This window comes from Mustela erminea, chromosome 3, assembly GCF_009829155.1.
Source record: "Mustela erminea isolate mMusErm1 chromosome 3, mMusErm1.Pri, whole genome shotgun sequence".
NCBI classification, from domain to species: domain Eukaryota; kingdom Metazoa; phylum Chordata; class Mammalia; order Carnivora; family Mustelidae; genus Mustela; species Mustela erminea.
The window spans coordinates 131,301,013-131,322,162 of NC_045616.1; the positions used below are offsets into that span (position 1 = coordinate 131,301,013).

Genomic DNA, 21,150 nt, shown 5'->3' on the forward strand with positions numbered 1-21,150 from the left:
TTAAATCTATGAGACCATAGGGGAGCCTGGGTGTCTCAGTGGGTTAAGCCTCTGCCTTCGGCTTAGGTCATGATCCCAGGGTCCTGGAATCAAGCCCGCATTGGGCCCTTTGCTCCACAGGGAGCCTCTCTGCCTAGTGCTCTGCCTACTTGTGATCTCTCTCTGTCAAATAAATAAATAAAATCTTTAAATTTACAAGACTATAAAGCTGTGTTAAAATATTCCTTCTAGATTTAATTATTTCAAATAATAGTAAATAATTAATCAATATTATATAAATAGTATAAATATTGATAATTACCTGACATAGAGAAGTAATATTTTATTGGAAATGTAAATTAGTAGGTATGGTTTTTTTTGCAATTGGTTCGCTACTTATTTCTAGGATGAGACCACAAACATTCCATTCCCACTCTTCATTTTTTATAGATGTAATTGCTGAGAAATTATACAGATGAAAACGGAAGGAGTTTTGTATACCAGTGTTACTTAATTCTTTGACTCCTTCCATGTTTTGTGGTAAAAATTGCACACTAATTGTATTAGTAAACCATCACATTGATACATTATCAAAAATTATTTTCAGATCTATCATCTGACACTCAAGATGTGCTCCTTCAGTATTGTTAAAAGAGAAGAACTGACCTAAACTGCAAGTGAATTTGTTATAGTCAAAAAGCAATGTACTTCTTCAACTTCTTGAAAGTATAGCCAAATGAACTTATCAAGACTATAAAATGACTACTCATTGTATCTTTTACTCCTACCTCTAAGCAATTTATCAAACTGATGCACTCAAAAAGAATTGGAAAAAATTCAAAATATTGTTAACTTCAACACATCTTGCCCCAAATAATTTTTAGTTGTTTATTTTTATTTCATCATGTTTTATATATATTTTTATTAAAACTTTGGCACTATAGATTTAACTTTTTCAAGTTATGGAAAATGTCTGTCTTATAACCTAATATAACCTAATTAGCACAGTCACCCTACTACCTCTTTCCTTGGCTGTTCAAAGTTCTTATAATTTGGGTTTTCTATCAGTATATGTCATCTTTGGAGGACAAGTATAGGTATGGGATACAGGGAGAAAACAGTTTATTGAATTATATGCAAGCCATTCTGCTAAGAGATGGAAGCTGTTCCTTAGATCTCATCTCATTCTCCTCTTCCTAGTTCCCTGGTGTCCAGTCTGAAAGACCTCCTCACAAGCTTTGAATATGCCAAGCAGAAAACCACTTCCTGGAATGATTCCTCACTTCATTAAGATACCTGATCAAGGGACACCTGGGTGGCTCAGTTGGTTAAGCAGCTGCCTTCGGCTCAGGTCATGATCCCAGCGTCCTGGGATCGAGTCCCACATCGGGCTCCTTGCTCCGCAGGGAGCCTGCTTCTCCCTCTGACTCTGCCTTCCACTCTGTCTGCCTGTGCTCGCGCTCGCTCTCTCTCTGACAAATAAATAAATAAAATCTTTAAAAAAAAAAAAGATACCTGATCAAATATATCTTATCAAATGAAGAACCCCACCACTCAACTGTCCCCTTACTCTGCTTCACTTATTTCTTTAAACTTATGTCCACTCGATATATTATATATTAATTGGCTTATAACTTGAATTCACCCTTGTCACAATTTAAGATCCATGAGAACAAATATTTTTGTTATTCCTGCTGTGTTCCCAGCACCTAGACCAGTCCTTGATACAGCATCTCAAAAGTTTTTCAGGATATAAGTGGATGAATGAATGGGAATCTCTCAGATCGCATTTAAGAGTAAAATAGTAAAAGGATAAAAAAGTGAACTAGGATAGGGTTAATAATAGTAATAGTATATTTTGCCAAATATGGACATTTAGAAAATTGTTATATTTCTTAAAACAAAGAAATCTTAAACAACAAAACTGAGTAAGAATCCACTATATCAGAAACAAATGAGTATATTAAACTGTTCTAGAAATTCACTACATTTTTCTTATTTTCTTACTTCATACTAGTGAAAACTTGAGCAAGGAAATCATTGTTACAAATGCTTTGGCTGTCAACACTTATCTGGGTCATGCCAGGATACAATCTTATTCTCACTTAATCTTAAGAAATAAGATTATTTCTTATTTCAGCTGAGACATTGGTAGTTGATAACTGGATTAAAAACACTAAAATATATTTGAAAGCAAACAAAGAAAGAAACAAAAATGTTGGATGACTGATTTAAGATGAAATTGAACATTTCATCTAACAGCTTTCTAGATAGAATGTTTAACTTAAAGAAAAGAAGAAATAGTCTTTGTGGAATTTGGGGTTTCAGAAACTGAATCGCGACAAGGAAATTATTCTTCAAAGCATCCTTCAGATTACTTTCATAAAGGTGAGAGCCCACAGATAAACTTAAAGGAAATTGTGACATTACACCTGACATTATAACTGAGATTTGAGGCATACCTGAAGTGGAATTTGCTAATTACTATCCTTTCTGTATCCTATCTCTTTGGGCTTTACCATTTACATGTATCATAAAAGATGTCATTTTATGTATTACCTCCTGGCCATTTTTCATTTGTTTCTTTAAGGTTTAGCTATATGGTTCATTTATTCTTTGGTATCTTTTATGTCTAGTAACTTGGAAGAGATACATGCTGTTTTACTTGAAATCTTACAATCAAACCAATAGTCCCTAATTATCAGTGTCAAGAATGAAACAGCGATTATTTGCTTTCTCAATGACAGGACAAAGTAATTTGCATATTTGTACTTTCCTTAACACCCCTATCCTCTCTTTGGTGGTGTTTTGCTTTTTGTTTATAATCTGGAATGTTTTTATTATAATCTGGGATGATTTTTAAGTTATCATCAATTTCAAAAATTACATTTATTTTGTAAATAGACAACAGTTGTTTACACTTTATTTAAATGGTTTCAGTGCTCAACATCAGTGTTTTCCTATCATGGTATAGGTAAGTTTTTATTTTGATGTTATCTCTTGTTTGAGTTCATCTTCAAATGATGTTGGTGCCCCTAGGCACATGGTCCTATTTCACCCGCTGCTCATCACTGTCACTAACCAATTCTAACCCCTCCAAATTAGGAGATCTTAAGGGGGTAGACCAGCATTTCCTCATTTCCTACAAAGGATGCAATACCTCACTACCTTCTTAAGAAGTTTAGGAGTCTTTGGTGGCTCCATTAATTGGTCTCATCTGTGCTCTAGCTAATAAAAATCCACCAACATTACATTCATGTCATAGCATTATTGCTATTCTCTACTATTGTTATTCATTTATCTTTTTAATAGGTTTAAAAGGGAAAGAGCAGGTCTGAAAGGAAGATTTGGTCACATCACTCTTTTGCTTCAGATGTCCTAGCTAAGTCCTCACCTATAGAGTAACTTTCATACTCTATAAAAGAAAGATCCTTCATTCTCTGGACCAGCCCACCTAAATCTTATACCAGAGCAAGTGCCCCATTCACCTCACCTAGATCTGGTCTTCTGTGTCTAGATAAACACAGAGGAAGATTTTTTGTCCCTAAGCTAGTTTAGACAGAGTCCAAAATTAAAGCCATCCCTATTTTACTTATTTTACTTTGCCTTTGATATCTTATTAAGTACCGAAAGTATGAATGAAAAATCAGTTCAAAGTAAATAAGCACATCAACAAGCAGTTGAACATGGAAACATGTAGGGTAATTATCTATGAAATACCTGTTTTTATATCTTGACAAATATCAAAGGAACTAGCATCCTAAGTAAAGCCATCAATAGTGCAAGCCAACAAACACCTTGGAAAAATTTACCAGTGCTTTTGGCCATGAATATTACTTCTCAAATGTTAATAAACAAGAAGAACTACCCTAGTCAACCAATAATATCATTCACAAGCATCATAAGGGAACTCTCAGCAACTCTTCAGTCACAACCGTCTGACTATGTTGACTGCCAGGTCAAATATTTTTCTAGCTTGAAAATCAAATGAAGAACATCTTTATAGTTTGTTCTTAATTCTCCTCTATATATTGCTTATTATAAACAATTTTATGAGTTCCCATGACATTTATATGTAGAATAACTGTTAAACCTAAGTTAAATTTCTCAAAAAATATTACTGTGTCTAATGAAGTCAGCTTTTCTGATCTAAGTTAATCTTTCTTGCAATCAACTTTAAATTATATTCAAACTTCTAGGCATACTAGATTATGAGTTGCTCTACAGCAAACACTAGGTATGTTTACTTGGTCTAATTAACTAGGATAAAAGGATCAGCCAGCAGTACCTTGAGATATTTGCTGTAGATTTCTAAAAATACGTGTAGAAATGGTTCTGTACCAAAAGGTGCTTAATGAATTTGTGGGCACTCAGAAGTTTGGACAAATAAATCAGGAAAAACACATTTTCTCTTTTAGACAATGGTAAATCAAGATAATTTTTATTATCTAGTTAATGCTAATCATTTATCATATCTCTTATTAGCAGTGAACCAAATGCCTCTATCTGTAATTAATATCTAATAAGCTTTTAATACTTACCACAATAAAATGACTGGTTTCATTTATACACACCCCAGTTTTTTCCACATAAAAGGCACATAAATACAAATTAGTATCCACTTTTACCAATAGATGAAATTGAGTTACTATTAATTTTGCATGCACATTTCTATCAAGCATCAAAGAAGTGGTCAGCCTTCATTTGTACACAGTCATTGGATGGCAAATACTTTTTTTCATAGGAATCTGAGAATTCAAAAAAATTAGTTGCTAAAGGTCCGCTATTACCAAAAGTATTAGAAACAGGATAACCAACTTAAAATAAGAAAATAGGTTTTTCAGATATAAAGCTCTGATGATCAGATCCCTAGCATTATAATAAAAATTTTTTTAAATTTCCAAGTGAGTTTAAAACAGTTCTTCTCTTTGGTACATCTTTGGAGAGCAAGATTTTTGGTTTTTGGCAGTGGCGGCAGAGTCCCATAGTCTCTATTGCCTCTTATAGGAGAGGAGATGGCTTTTACTAGAACAAATACTTTGAGACATCAACAATAGCCAATTTTGGCAATGAAAGAAAGTAGTTGTGCCTCTCCTCCTTCCTCAGTGAAGCTCTCCTCAATCTCCTTTGTTTTCCAAGCCCTCCCAAGCTCTTAATTTTGAAGTATCTCAAGATATTCTCAGTCCTCTACTTTAGTTACAATCACTTGGTGATTTCATTCAGGTTTGAGGTTTAATCTACCTTCTCTCTATTCTAATGCTCCCAAATTCTTACTTAAGTCCAGACCTTACTCCCAAACTCCAGATTCGAATAACCAATAGCTGCCTCAACATTTCCACTTGGATGTTAAATAGCATGCCAAAGTCAGCATGTCCAAAACTCAGCTCCTATTCCTTCTCTACAGAGACCTTTGATCTAGATGTTCGTTCCCTTTGCTGGAAGATTTCCCATCTACACACACACACACACACACACACACACAGGAACGACGCAAAAATGGGGTACCATGTTAGGTATGGTTATTACTTCTGCTGATGAACTCTTGGCCTTGGCTTAAGGTTTTTGTAGATAGTGGGCCTATCAGATGAATTCAGTATTGACAGTAGGGGAGAAATATAGTAAAGCAATTAGCAAGTGAATATGCATACACAGACACCACACACACATACAAACCAGACTGCTGCTTGGTTAAACTCCTAACCCCCTTAACCTCCTACAATCTTTGCTCAGATACTGCTATCTTAATGAGTCCCGCCCTGATTGTCTATTTAACACTGAAACCTGATCCTCTGTGACCATAGGCACACTGATGATCCTCCTTATCCTGTCCTACCTGTTTCACTTACAGCACTTTAACCTACTATTTGATATCCTTATTTATTTTGTATCCTCCCGCTGAGATATAAAACCACTAAGGGTACCATCTTTTTCTCTTTGGTTCATGGTATATCTCAAACACATAGAACAGTACCCAACACACAGTAGTTGCTCAGTAATTATTTATTGAAAAAAAAATGGGTGGCAATTAATAGACACATCCCTGAATTCCCAGTACATAGGGTTAATCTTGTATGAACTTATATTTAAAATCTATCTCATTGCCCCTCCACATTGCATTCTTTCATCTAGCTACTTCTCTTCTCTTCTCCTTCCTTTCCTTCCTTTGCAGGTGCCCAATGCTCTCTTGCTGCCCCTTGGTTTCTACTTAGGAAACTATGAAAGATAGAGCAAGACATGAGGAGCTCTCCTTGAACTTTTGTTCCTCAAATTACTATTTCTGTGTTTTGTTCTTAATACTATTGTGCAGGAAATTCAGAAAACATCACCTGGATGTTAACAGAGATCAGCAAAAATATGCCCCCAACTTGTCCAGACTTAATTCTATTGTCCAGTAAACACATTAAAAAAAAACAACCTTGAAAATGAAGGTCACTGTGTGTGTGTGTGTGTGTGTGTGTGTGTATTATAATACATGCTGTTATAAGTATAAAGGATTATTTGCTGGAAGTCCTTATAATAAGTTCTTAGAGTTAGAGAAAAAGCAGTCATTTGTATTTTATAATCAAGGATGCTAAGGTTTTCCAGTTCATAGTTTGACAGGTGTAGACCCTATGAATTAAGGCACGCAGAATTGACCATTTTGTCATATAAGAACATCACACAACATGCTGGATCTAGGGTACTTTTTAATATAAATAAAACTTCAACTTGGATCCCATTTCTTTCAAGCATGTTTATGAGCATTTCTGAGTTGCTATCTCATTCCCTCCTCGGCCAGGACTAGGAAGATCACAAGTTCTAACACTCTTGATCCACACTGAATTAGGTGTTTATTGGATAATATTATTTCTGTGTGGTCAAAGCTTTCCTGTCATTTCATAAAACATAAGAAACTGATCACTCCGGTACTAAAAGGTTCCTTACTAGACTAGATGGTAGTGATTCTGGTGAGGTAAGAATAGAGGAAAGTTTTGTAAAGGTTCCTGCTAGGCATATCCCCTTGGTCCCATGGAATCCTCAATTGTATTAAGGAACCCAGAACAAAGTGAGGTCAGAGTAGGTCTTCTAAAACATAAGGCTCCAGGTGGCCCTCGGCTGAAGACAGTATTGCCTGTATGACCCTATGGAATATAAAATTAATACAACCCTGGACTACTGTCACCTTGAACAAGTTCAATCATCAAGCAGTAGAAATGGACAGCAAGTCCAAAAATACTCACTTGCTAATTGCTTTACTATATTTCTCCCCTACTGTCAATACTGAATTCATCTGATAGGCCCACTATCTACAAAAACCTTAAGCCAAGGCCAAGAGTTCATCAGCAGAAGTAATAACCATACCTAACATGGTACCCCATTTTTACTCTTTTCTTATCTCCCTACACTACCTGCCATCTTAGATCCACACATCACATATCCACACACCGCATATCATATATCTTAATACCTCTGAGTTACTGATACACTCACACACAAAATCCATTTTTATGTTATTTTCCAGATATAGCTCTTAGGATAGCTAAAGGAAAACTTTTATTTCTTTGTGTATTAAAATTGTTAAAAGCATAAGCAATTAATTTCACATGCTGTAAATGAAATTATTTGACTGACATTGGATGACATAGAAGTTAGTGGTTGTTTACAGTTTATAGTCTTCATAAAGCAATATTTATAGGACTACATTTATCAATATTTATCTGAAAATAATTACAAAATTTCTATCAGTCCCATCCTAGTCCACCAACACACACATAGATACACACACACACAATAGACAAGTCTTTCTTTTTTAAGTCGTTGGTTTCTTAAAACAAAGAGACTGTCTTTCCTGTTCTCATTAGATTTAGTATTTGCAACCTAAAAGTTTGATGGTAATAACAGCTGGTTTCTTTTTTTTTTTTAAATGCTGAACACTGTATTTTATCTATTTGTTTTATTTTTATTTAAATTCAATTAACACATATAATGTATTACTGGTTTACTTTGTGTCAAACATATACTGAGCCCTGTGAATGTACTTGTTCACGTAAATCTGACAACAATCCTGTGACATAGGTTCTATGATTATTTCACTTTACAGGTTAGGAAATTAAGGTACTTTTATCATGGTAAGTAAAGCTAAGTAAAAACCTACACTCTACCCCAACCTCTGATATCCTTAACTCATTGTATAAGAACTTGTCCATTGATTGTATCAATTATATTACCACTAACAACATTTTAAATTTATAGAATATAATAATACAGATTTAAGAAATACATCTTACACACATACACACAGAAATGAAACAAAAGTTTCACAAATCAGTAATCAATCTTACTATTTTACTACACACAAAGTCACTCCCATACCTTCAATATCTAGTCTAGTCTAGTGTATTTTTTAAGTATTATCAACTCATTAAATTGATGTTATACCTGAGTTACAAATATTCTGAAAAATGGTAAATAATGATATTTAGCTTTGATTTCTCTATTAATTTTTTTTTTTAAGATTATTTATTTATGGGGCGCCTGGGTGGCTCAGTGGGTTAAGCCTCTGCTTTCGGCTCAGGTCATGATCTCAGGGTCCTGGGATCAAGCCCCGCATTGGGCTCTCTGCTCAGCAGGGAGTCTGCTTCCCCCTCTCTGCCTGACACTTTGCCTACCTGTGATCTTTCTCTCTGTCAAATAAATAAATAAAATCTTAAAAAAAAAAAAAGATTATTTATTTATTTATTTGTCAGAGAGAGAGCAGAAGCACAGAGAGCCGCAGGCAGAACAGGCAGAGCAGGCAGAGGGAAAAGAAGTCTCCCCACCAAGCAAAGAGCCCGATGCGGGACTCAATCCCAGGATCCCGGGATCATGACCTGAGCCAAAGACTGACGCCTAGACTGAGCTATCCAGGCACCCCTATTTTTCTATTACTTGATAAGCTTTCTAATCATTTGCCAAATTTGATGAAAAAATAAATTTTATGATTTCCTGATAACCTTGTTTTAAAAAACAATAAAACATTCAGATTGTATCTACTCAAGAGAAACATAGAATTCAACACTTCAAAAGATCTGACAAGGGTTTTTATTTATTTATTTTTTTATTAACATATAATATATTATTAGCCCCAGGGGCACAGGTCTGTGAATTGCCAGGTTTACACACTTCACAGCACTCAGTATAGCACATACCTTCTCCAATGTCCATAACCCGACCACCCTCTCCCTAAACCCCTTCCCCCAGCAACCCTCAGTTTGTTTTGTGAGATTAAGGGTCTCTTACGGTTTGTCTGACAAGGTTTTAAGTATTTTCTTAAACAGCAAAAGTTACATGAAATCTTCATAATCATGATAAAGCTAAGCACACAGTTGTCTTTTCATATACATTACAATAAAAATAATTACATAAAAATAAGTAATAAAATGTAAATTAACCTTTTAAAATGTGTTTTATTTATCAAAAAATATATTTTTAGTTGCTTGAAAAAAGTAATCAGTTTCTTTTACATCTTTTCTTAGGAAATCTAAAACTGTCTCCTATACACAAAGTTTTTAATTATAATTTTTAATATTTTCTTGGTAAATAAATCACCTAAGCTTAATTTATCTATTCACAATATATGAAGTGGGATCATTACTCTCACATTTTCATAGTTGGAATGACTTGAAAGGATATTATTTGTTTTTATATAAAAGAATAAGACAGGGTGCCTGGGTGGCTCAGTCAGTTAAGCATCCAACTCAGGTCAGGTCATGATCTCAGGGTCCTAGGGTCAAGCCCCATGCCAGGATCCCTGCTCAGCAGGGAGTCTTCTTGTCTCTCTCTCCCTCTGTTCATTCTCCCTGTCTCTCTCTCTCTCTCGAATAAATAAATAAATCTTAAAGAAAAAGAACAAGGAAAAAACACTAATTGGAGAAACTACATTTTTCTAAACTGAGTTTAAGCATTGGTCATAAGACAAAGTATAAACCTTTGAAGATTATTAAAGCCAATTTCTACCCAAAGTTGGGGTCAGCCAGTTTTTGCTTACTTGGGAAGAACAAGGGTTAAGCTTTTATTCAGAGACTGTGTTAAAAGCCCTCCTAGCCACATGTCCATGTCCAGAAATAAATAGCTGGTCCACCTTCAGTGCAAGTTGACAGTAAATGCAAAAAAGGAAAGGCAAGGATGGATGGAAAACTTAGAGTTAACCAACTGATTTGCAGGAAGGTTAGAGGTGGAGTTTCATATTTGTGAAATGCTTTTGTGTAGGTATCATGAATTACACATGGCCCATTTCTAATGTATATATTGAGGGAACTGACAGATACCAGATGTGCAATAGTCGCCTAAAGGAGTAATAAAGAGAGATAGACTTCACAGTGTCATCACACTTATGTCATCTATAAATGATACAGTTCATTTCCATTAATGGCTTCTTCCTATTTTTGAACTTTCTCAAAATGCGAAAACATATATCACTCAAATGCTATTTTATTCAAGTACTAAATAAATTTTTAGTCCTTGGACTTGACTAGTTAGTTAAAAAGAAACCAATCCCTACACTTGTTGAGGATAATTTGGACACTGTCCACAAGATGGTCATGTCCATAATCCTCCCGTCTGGTTTCCCTACTGGAAGAACTTGAGAAAGTAAGGAAGTAACATGCTGAATTGTTACAATATTCTTTTTCAAACCTATGATTTCATATGGAAATAAAAAGCCTCTTGTTCCTGGAAACTTGATTACTTAAAAACTTGTTTGCTCTCTCTAATTTGTTTGCAATCTTTTCTATATTGCAGAGTCAGAAAAATGTGAAATACCACAGAGATTTAGCAAATCTCTCTGATGCCCAACCCTGAGCAGGGCAGGAGAAGACTGCTTACCAGTTTGCCTCTTTTTCTCCTACAAGTTCAAAGGCAGTTCCCAGTTAGATCTAGTGGTTCAGTCTAATAGTCTGTGTTCATAACCTTGAGTCTCAGTACAAGATTTGTCCCAGACTGAGGAACCAAATAAGAATACTCTTTACTGAGGAGCCAAATAAGAATACTAATAAAAATACGGAATAAAATACAAATAAGAATACTCTCTTGGGGAGATATCTAGTCTGGCTACAGGCCTCAAACACCAATGAAATCTTCTCAGGAACAACACAGGGAGAGCATCTGGCAGTTCAGTGCAACTGCAGCACAGGCAAACACATGGTATGACTCAGCTGGGATGAGGGTTGACCAAAGGCATCCTCTAACTGGTCCACTAACAACACAAGGACCAAACTCTGCCCACAACACGCAAAAAGAGATACTGCAGATACTGGACTGAAGGCAAATGCAGCTCAACTACAACAATAAAGAACATAAAACACACATAGGAAACATCCTGAAACACCAGGTTCTGGTGAACAGGGGACACTGCACTTCAGGGGAATGCAGGACCTCTTCTTCATAAGGTCACTACTTGCAAGAGTAGGAAATGTAGCTGTCTTTCGTAACACATAGAAACAGACAAAGAAGGTTAGACAAAATGAAGACACAGAGAAATATGTCACAAATGAAAGAAGGACAAAATCACTGCAAGATAGCTAAATGAAATGGATATAAGTAATATGTGTGATAGAAAATTTAAAGTAATGGTCATAAAGATGCTCATTGAACTTGAGAAAAGAGTGAAGGACCTCAGGAGATCCTCAACAAAGAGATAGAAAATATTAAAAAGAACCAATCAGTGATGAAGAAAACAATAAATGAAATTAAGAATACAATAGAGGTAATAAATAATAGACCAGAAGAAGCAGAATAAAGGGTCAACCTGGAGGACAGAGTAATGGAAAGCAATAAAGCTGAAAAGGAGAAAGAAGAAAGAATAAAAATGAAAATAGAATAAGGGAAATCAGGAATACCATCAAGCATAACATTTGCATTATAAAGATCCCAGAAGGAAAAGAGAGAGAAAAGGAAGCAAAAAAAATTATTTAAAAAAAAATAATAGCTGAAAACTTCAGAGAAAAGTTATATACCAGAGAAAAGAGTTATATACCAGAGAAACCCCATAAGGCTCTCGGCTGATTTTTCAACAGAAACTTTCCAGGCCCGAAGAAAGTGGCATGATATTTAAAGTGCTGAAAGGGGGAAAAAAATGGGTATCACTCTTTTGCTGCCTGCAAGAGACTCATATCAGACCATATCAGTCACATGCAGATTGCAAGTGAAGGAATAAAAAACCATTTCTCATGCAAAAGAATTGAAAAGAAAAGAAAGCTGGGGGTAGCAATACTGGTACCAGACAAAATAGACTTTAATACAAAGACTGTAACAAGAGACAAAGAAGGACACTACATAATCATAAAGGGAACACTCCAACAAGAAGATATAACACTCATAAATACTTATGCATGCAACATGAAACATATAAGCTCCCAAACTGAAGCAGGAAGAAATAGACAACTTGAACAGCCTGATTACCTGCAGTGAAATTAAATCACTAATCAAAAAGCTGCCAACAAACAGAAGTCCAGAACAAAATGGCCTCATAGGTGAATCCTACCATTTAAAGAGGAGTTAATACATATTCTTCTCAAACTAGTCTAAAAAATAGAAATGGGAGGAAGGCTTACAAATTCATTCTATGAGGCTAGCATTAACCTGACACTAAAACCAAATAAAGACACTACAGGTCACTATCTCTGATGAATATAGGTGCAAAAACCCTCAATAAAATATTAGCAAATCAAATCCAACAGTACATTAAAAAAATCATTCACCACAATCAACTGGAATTTATTTTCCAGACTTAAGTGTGGTTCAATATTTGCAAATCAATCAACATGATAGATCACATCAATAAGAGGAAGGATGAAAACCGTATGATCATTTTAATAGATGCAGAAAATGTATTTGACAAAGTACAACATCTATTCATGATAAAAACTCTCAACAAAGAAGGTTTAGAGAATACCTACCCTAACAAAATAAAGTTCTGTGTTAAATATTTAATTTCATAAACCCACAGCTAACATCATACTCAATAAAAAAACAGCTTTCTCCTCATGATCAGAAGCAAGACAAGGATGAAGCAAGACAAGGATGTCCATTCTTATCACTTTTATTCAATATAGTACTGGAAGTCCTAGTCACAGTAATCAGACAAGAAAAATAAATAAAAGCCACCCAAACTGGAAAGGAAGAAGTAAAACTTTCACTATTTGCAGATAATAAGATACTATATATTGAAAACCCTTAAGACTCCACCAAAAAAACCACTAGAACTAATAAATGAATTCAGTGAGGTTGCAGGATACAAAATCAATATATAGAAATCTATTGTATTTCTATACACTAATAATGAAGTGGCAGAAAGAAAAATTAAGAAAACAGTCCCATTTGCAAATATACCAAAAATAATAAAATACTTAGGAATAAACCTAACCTATGAGGTGAAAGTTCTGTACACTGAAAACTATAAACATTGATGAAAGAAATTGAAGATGACACAAACAAATGGGAAGATATTCTGTACTCATGGATTTAGAGAACAAAAATCATTAAAATGTTTATACTACCCAAAGAAATCCACAGAGTCAATGAAATCCTTATCAAAATTCCAATAACATTTTTCATAGAACTAGAACAAACAATCCTAAAATTTGTAAGGAACCACAAAAAAACCCAAATAGCCAAAGCAATCTTGAGAAAGAAGAACAAAGCTGGAGGTATCACAATCCCAGATTTCAAGTTAGGCAGCAAAGCTATAGTAATCAAAACAATATGGTACTACAAATCAGCAGTTCTGAAATTATTTTTATTCTAGAACAGAATTATATAGATCAACATGTAGAAACATTGTCCCAGGTCACTAGTCTTATTTTTAAATTATAATACATGCTTTTTGAAAACTGCAAAGAGTATTGAAGACTATAGAAAATAGTGAAAGTGTACATACTTTTTTATAGGGTTTTGATTATTTAGTAGAAGTGGGATTTCATTATATACATATATATATATACATATATATATATCCATTATCTTTTTTTTTTTGCAGTATTATGGCCATCTTTCTATCTCTGTGGTATATATGTATTGCATTTTCTTTCAGCACTGTTTAGCATTCAATATGTATGTTTGAAACAGGTTTTTTTACCCCTATTGGAAGATCATTTAAAATGCTTCCTACCATTTGTTGTCACATTAGTAAGATGTTTCCTACCATTTGCAGTCACATTAGTAAAATGTTGTATTTGTAAAGGTACACATGTAAGTGTTTCTGCAGGATACATTTCTTTAGTCAAAAGATAAGTCCATTATACATTTTAATAGATATAGTAGAAACTTTCCCAGTGAAACTTCTGGATCAGTGCTGTCCAATCAAATATAATGTAATCCAAATATATAATTTTAAATTTTCTAGTAACCATAAAAAGTGGAAAGGGAAAAGATGTTTTATTTAACTCATTATGCCTCAAATATTATAATTTCAGCATGTGACCAAGATAAAAGGTTCTAATGAGATGTTTTATATTCTTTTTATCATACTAAGTCTTGAAAATCTAGTACATATTTTATACTTGCAGCACATCTTAGTTCAGATGCCAAAATTTTGTTAGAAATATTTGATTTATATTTAAATTTCACAAATACATAGTTCTAAAAGCAAATTTATATATCCAAATTGCTCTAAATATACTTCAAAGTTTTTCAATGATTGAACTGAGTATTAGTTTTTAAATTTAACTTTATATTAAATTTAGAAATTCAGTTCTGTTACACTAATCTCATTTCAAGCACTTAATAGCCAAGTGTAGTTAGTGGCTTTAGTATCAGACAGCACAGATATACATTAACCAGATTAACCAAAGCTTTCTATTCTCTCTGTTCACCAAACTAACAAAAAGCTGAATATTTACAGCTAGGAAGCTATCCTTTGGTAGCCCTAACAAGCATTTTCCTACCAGTTGAGTTTTATATTTACAAAGATGAAGTTGCACTGTTATGAAATATAGTTGATCTCTTTGTTTTTGTCATTATAATTGTGCGATTTGATCAACATTACAAAACACTGATGAAAAATGAATTAGTTGCTTTGGAAAAACTTAATAAAAGAACATTTACTTAATAAAAATCTATTGATTTAGAAGTTGGCAAGATGACTGCAAATGTTTGGGAAAACACTGTAAAAATATGTAAGAATTCTTTACTCCTTTTGCTTGGTAAATTTCTTTAGGACAGAAACTGGAAATAATAGACAATTTGGAGATCCCTTTAGATAATCATATAATTTTCCTCCTTTTAACTGTTTAAGTAATCACATCTAGAGTTTTACTAATATTTTATTTCTATGCTTTCATGTTATTCCCTTAATACACGGTTGGGTTTAATTTCTTAATATTTTGTCACTACTTTTGTACTTATTTGTATTTGTACTTTTCCATGCCTGATTTCTAGTATCCAATGTCTGCCCTGAAGCCATTTGCGTAGTTTTAAGAATTGCATAATGTAAGGCACCATGTCAGATGGAAGCTATGCTGACAAACTGTTTCAGGCAATGGCTTTGATTTCCCTCAGACATATATGGCATAGCTATTCTTAGTCTCTAGAGAACATAAATAAATCAGAATAAGATGGTTCTTTATTTGGTGAATAGGAAGATCCTCAATCACTTTCTTCCTGTCTCCCAGTGTGAACCAGAAATAAAAGGCACATTTTTATTTGTTCTTTCTATTGCCTAAAGTGTAGAGAAAATGAGTTGTATCATTTGAAACCTGTCTAAATAATGGTGCTTAATTAATTCTCTGCTTTAATTTCATATCATTCTCTTTACCAGTTTAAATGCTTTTGGCTGCAAGTAACAGATTTCCTGACTACCACTACACAATGTGAAGACATTTATTTCAACAAAGAAGATCAGATAAAAAAAAAAAGAAAAAGTTTGCACCATTAGTAAGAATTGAAAGAGGAATGTCATGATTTAGTAACTAGAGCGAAACATACGTTTCTTCCCCTGTTATCTTTTTTCAAATATAATATAGACAAAACACTAAAATAATCTGACCTTACAATCAGACCATTAATATTTGTATCATAATTTGTTTTTTATTTTTTTAAAGATTATATTTATTTATTTGATAGAGACAGCAAGTAAGGGAACACAAGCAGGAGAAGTGAAAGAGAGAATCAAGTTTCCCGATGAGCAGGGAGCCTGATATGAGGCTCGATGTGGGGCTCAATCCCAGGACCCTGGTATCATGACCTGAGCCAAAGACAGACGCTTAATGACTGGAAACAAACTGAGGGTTTCAAAGGGGACAGAGGTGGGAGGAGGGGTAACAGGGTGATGGGTATTAAGGAGGGCACATGCTGTGATGAGCACTGGGTGTTAACATAATTAACAGATCACTGAACATTATATCAAAGCTAATGATGTAGGGGCGCCTGGGTGGCTCAGTGGGTTAAAGCCTTTGCCTTGCATCAGGCTCTCTGCTCTGTCTGTCAAATAAATAAATAAATAAATAAATTAATTAATTAATCTTTAAAAAAAAAAAAGCCTCTGCCTTCAGCTCAGGTCACGATCTCAGGGTCCTGGGATTGAACCCCACATCGGGCTCTCTGTTCAGCAGGGAGCCTGCTTCCCCCTGCCTCTCTGCCTACTTGTAATCTCTCTGTCAAGTAAATAAATAAAATCTTCAAAAAACAAACAAACAAACAAACAAAAAACAACTAATGATGTACTAAACAGTGGCTAACTGAACATAATAATTAAAACAATTTTTTTTCAGAAAGTTTATTGTTACTGTGCATGGTGATAATAAAAATAAGGCAATTTTCAGCCAGTTTTATTACTATTTCTAAATTCTTATAGATGATGCCCCTTTCTCTCCTCTCAATTGCCTGTGCTTGGAGCTGATATGACTACTACCCCATCATTGGTATGTCATTAGGGGAAACAAAGACATTTTGTATGTTCACATTGTGCCAAGAATTGTCTCAGTGTTTTCTATATATCAGAGGCAGATATTCTCTGATTTTGGGGTGAAAAAAACTAAGACTAAGAGAAGGTAAATAAAGTTTGTGAAGTAACTGGAAAAATCCAGAATAAGTCAAATTCATCAGGTTCCAAAACCCATACTCTCTAATGGATATCAACTAACTTATAAGGGGTCATGGAACTTGGATTCTAATTCTAGTCCCAAACCTTCTGTTCTTGATCTGAAAAAGAGGAGGCTTAGGTGAACTGATTCCTATGATCTCTTTAAAGAAAAAAAATGAAATTTCTCTTTTGGGTGCTCTCCATGGGTCAGTCATTGAGGTAAGCATTTTACATATTATTTATTTAAAAACGAAAACTAAAAAAAAAACTAGTAGGGAAGGAAAGTAAGATGCAGAGAGTTTAGATAACATGCTTAAGGAAATCTAGAGTTAGCAAATGGTGGTGCTAAGATTTAAATTCAGACCTATCTGGTTATGAGGACACATACTTAACCTAAAATGCCTATTGCTTTAGAGAAATTGTTCTCAATTAGACATGTATATCAGAATATGTAGCATGAAAGGGCAAAATTCTTAAAAGCATATTGAACATTATAAATTATTTTACATTCACATTTCATAAATACATTTTATAGGACAAGTTTCTGGATATTATTCTCACCTGTTATATTCATAGATAAGGGAAATATCAACATATGTAGAATCAGAAGCTGGAGAGGTATATAAGTTTAATTCTTTCCAGAATTTTAAAAAACCACAGTGAACAAATCAAAAGTTCCAGGCCTGAGCATAAAGAGGTGAGGACACAGAAGCAGAGTGACAGTGATGTAGGGAAGCTTCTTCACTGAATGTTTTTCCTGATGACTGAAACCACACTTGCCTCAGCCAAGTCAAATTTTTATCCTTCTAAAGACACTGACAGTCTTGATACTTTTGTCTTTCTTGTATTCTTTCTGGTTGTCCTATATGTTTAGACTACAGCAGTAAAAAGATAGCATACCCTATCTTCATGGAGCAAACAGTCTAACATGTAGGAAAGCTTATAGACCAAACTCAGATGCTTACCTTCTTTCTGCAGCTGAGTGGGATGCATTCGCAAGTATTGAACCCATAGAGAATTTCCTTGCTGATGTGCAGTCCTGGCCAGAAGCCACGTCAGCTTTTTTCATCTCCGGGGAAAAGCTGGCAAATGCAAGGTGCGAAAGCTAAACTTTACCTACTTCAAGTTTTGCCAGGGAACAGCCCTATTTGCTCCCAACTCAATACAAGCTCATAAAATCTATTTCTGTCCTGTGGCACTTGAGTAGGTGCAGCTTACTGGGAATTTGTCTGGACTAGTTGAACAAATAAAGGTGAGGATAAGGAGGAAAAGACAGATTCAAGGATGCTTATGAAGAAAAAATTGAGTGTTTGGTGAACGACTAGATGTGGACACCAAGGGGGGAAAAAGGGATTCAAAGCAGGATCCACTTTTTAACCTGGGGGGTTTGAGAACAATTATCACTCAATAGAAATATCAGTTAACACCACAGTTTGAGATGTACTTTAGATAAACTGATAAGGACACCTACACACAAACATGAAAAGAAATATGTTCAGCATCACCAAATGAGGGTAAAAAATGACATTTATGCTCCTCTTAATATTTGAATAAAAGTCTAGTCTCCCCCCACAACAATCTTTAATCCCATAATAAACCACTCAGTCTCACATGTGATTCTAGATACTTATAGAGAAAAAGTAGAAAATTTAGTCAGTTCCCAATAGGGTTTCTGTTCTTTGCTTCTCTTACCTAACATTATTGAGAACTGTTTTATAATAGGCACCATTATGAATCTTTCACAGGTATCTGTGTATTTAACATTCACAACAAACCTATGAGAAGGAGAGAGCACCACACCCATTTTGCTTACAAGACACTGAAGTCCAGAGCCAGGAATTACACACAACCTACCTAGATTTAGAGACTCTGTCCTTCCTTGCCCTTTGTACCCTGCTGTCTCTAACCTCATGCATAGCTCTGGCACCTGGTGATGCTGCTGGGAACAAGCAGTACAACAACCTGTCACAATCCTTATTCCCTGCTGGGAGTTCAGTGGTGTGCTAAGGTTTGCCCGTTCCCCAGTTACAGAATAGCAGAAACCCAACACAGTTCTGGTTTGCTGCCCAAATTCATAATGACTAGGGCATTCGTTGCCACCAAATCTAGGGTCCTAGAGCCTATGTGAGTCCCAAATCAATGAAGATAGAAGATTCCCACTCACTGCTCCTACTGGAAAAACATGTTTCTCAGAGTATGTCTCTGCATCCAGTCTGGGTATCCAATGTTACAGCTCTTTAGTAACATAGACTTTTTTCAGTACACACATACACACACACACATACACACATCATATATGCCTACTCTCGAGAGGCATCTATAGAGCCAGGTTTTCCAACCTTCTCCTGGGACAACACAGGCCCTGGAGTTGTGCTCCAGATCTCTTAGGAAACCTGCTTTCTAATTCTTGGCATTTGCTCTTGCTTAGATTCCCTAAACCCATGGGTTCTAATAATGTTTAACTTCAAGGAAAAGGCAAGCTAATGTCTCCGTATCTTTGCTCCCTGTCCTCTTGACTCCTATGTAAATTTACTCACCTTCCTGAATTTCCTTCAATTTATTTTAAGCATGGCATTTTAAGTAATTTGGAAAGGGATATTTGTTCCCAGCACAAAAAGTAGCTAATTGTTTCATATTCACATAAAATACACACATAAAACATTCAAGTGATTCTTCCCAAAACAAAGGTCCACCCACAGGTAAAAGAAACCTCTGATGGGATGCTAGATGGCTCAGTCGGTTAAACATCAGCCTTAGACTCAGAGCATGATCCCAGGATCTTGGGATGGGATCCCACATCAGGTTCCCCGTTCAGTGGGAAATCTGATTCTCCCTCTGCCTGCTACTCCCCCTGCTTGTGCTCTATATCTTTCTCTCTCTGACAAATAAATAAAACCTTAAAAAAAAAAAAAAACACTGACAATTTTACATGATCATTTCTTTAATTAACAAATAATTCTTAAAATCTTCCCTTATCGCATACATCCTACCTAGGAATGGAACTTAAGTAAGAAGTGAGAGTGTGTCAGACAGCTTATCAAGAAATTCTTCCTTAGAATTAACTTAAATTCATGAATCATATAATTTATTATGATGAATATCAACTAGAATCATCTAGAATAGATGAATATGAAGCTAATATTCTAGCTATCAAAAGCATTTTGTCATACCCATTAGAATGATTATTACAAAAATTACAAAAATTAAGAAGAAAGTAATGAGTGATGGCAAGGCTGTGGTAAAATTGGAGCGCTTTTGTATTGCTGCAGAGATATATAATGGTACAGCCCCTGTGGAAATCAGTATGGCTAGTTCCTTAAATAATTAAAAATGACTTACTATATGGTCCAGGAACTCTACTTCTGGATATATACCCAAGTGAATTGAAACAGGGACTTGAACAGAAATTTATATGCCTATGTTCTTATTCACAATAGCCAAAAGGTAGAAGCAACCCAAGTGTCAGATGAAGGGATAAACAAAATGTGGGGGGAAAAAAAGGGAGGGTGCATGTGGGTGGCTCAGTCACTGGACGTCTGTCTTCGGCTCAGGTCATTATCCCAGGGTCCTGGAATCGAGCCCGGCATCAGGCTCCCTTCACGGGGAGCCTGCTTCTCCCTCTCCCACTCCCCTTGCTTGTGTTCCCTCTCTCTGTCAAATAAATAAATAAAATCTAAAAAAAAAAAAAAAGTGTGGTATATAAATACAATGGAATATTAATCAGCCTTAAAAAGGAAGGAAAATCTGAGATTACAACAAAATGGATGAACCTTAAAGATATTATGCTAAATGAAATAAGCTAGGCACAAAAGGACAAATATGGCATGACCCCATTTATATAAAGTATCTAAGAGTAGTCAAACTCAGAAATAGAAAGAATGGTGGTTGCCAGGGGATGGGAGGGGGAAGGAGTTGGACTGGGGAGCTAATGTTTGATGGATCTGGGGCTTCAGCTTAAGAAGATGAAGAGCTGTGTGGAGGGTGGTGGTGATGGTAGCACTATAATATGAATGTTGCATATACTTTACAACAATTTTTATAATTTTAATTTTAATTTAAAAAAACACACATTTAGTCTGGTGTGGGAGAAAGACTGATAAACAAACGATTTACATAACAGTGAGTGCTAAGACAGT

The 21,150-nt window shown here is 35.0% G+C and overlaps 2 long non-coding RNA genes across 2 annotated transcripts in view; one reads left to right on the forward strand and one right to left on the reverse strand.

Moving 5' to 3' along the window:
* Positions 1–1,262, forward strand: part of LOC116586931 — a 61,690-nt gene extending 60,428 nt beyond the window's left edge. The window contains exon 3 of the long non-coding RNA XR_004284210.1: positions 1,180–1,262. This is a non-coding gene — a long non-coding RNA (uncharacterized LOC116586931). The remainder of the gene's footprint in view (positions 1–1,179) is intronic.
* LOC116586932 overlaps positions 1–18,022 on the reverse strand; it is an 81,327-nt gene extending 63,305 nt beyond the window's left edge. The window contains exon 1 of the long non-coding RNA XR_004284211.1: positions 17,980–18,022. This is a non-coding gene — a long non-coding RNA (uncharacterized LOC116586932). The remainder of the gene's footprint in view (positions 1–17,979) is intronic.
* Between the last annotated feature and the right edge of the window lie 3,128 nt (positions 18,023–21,150).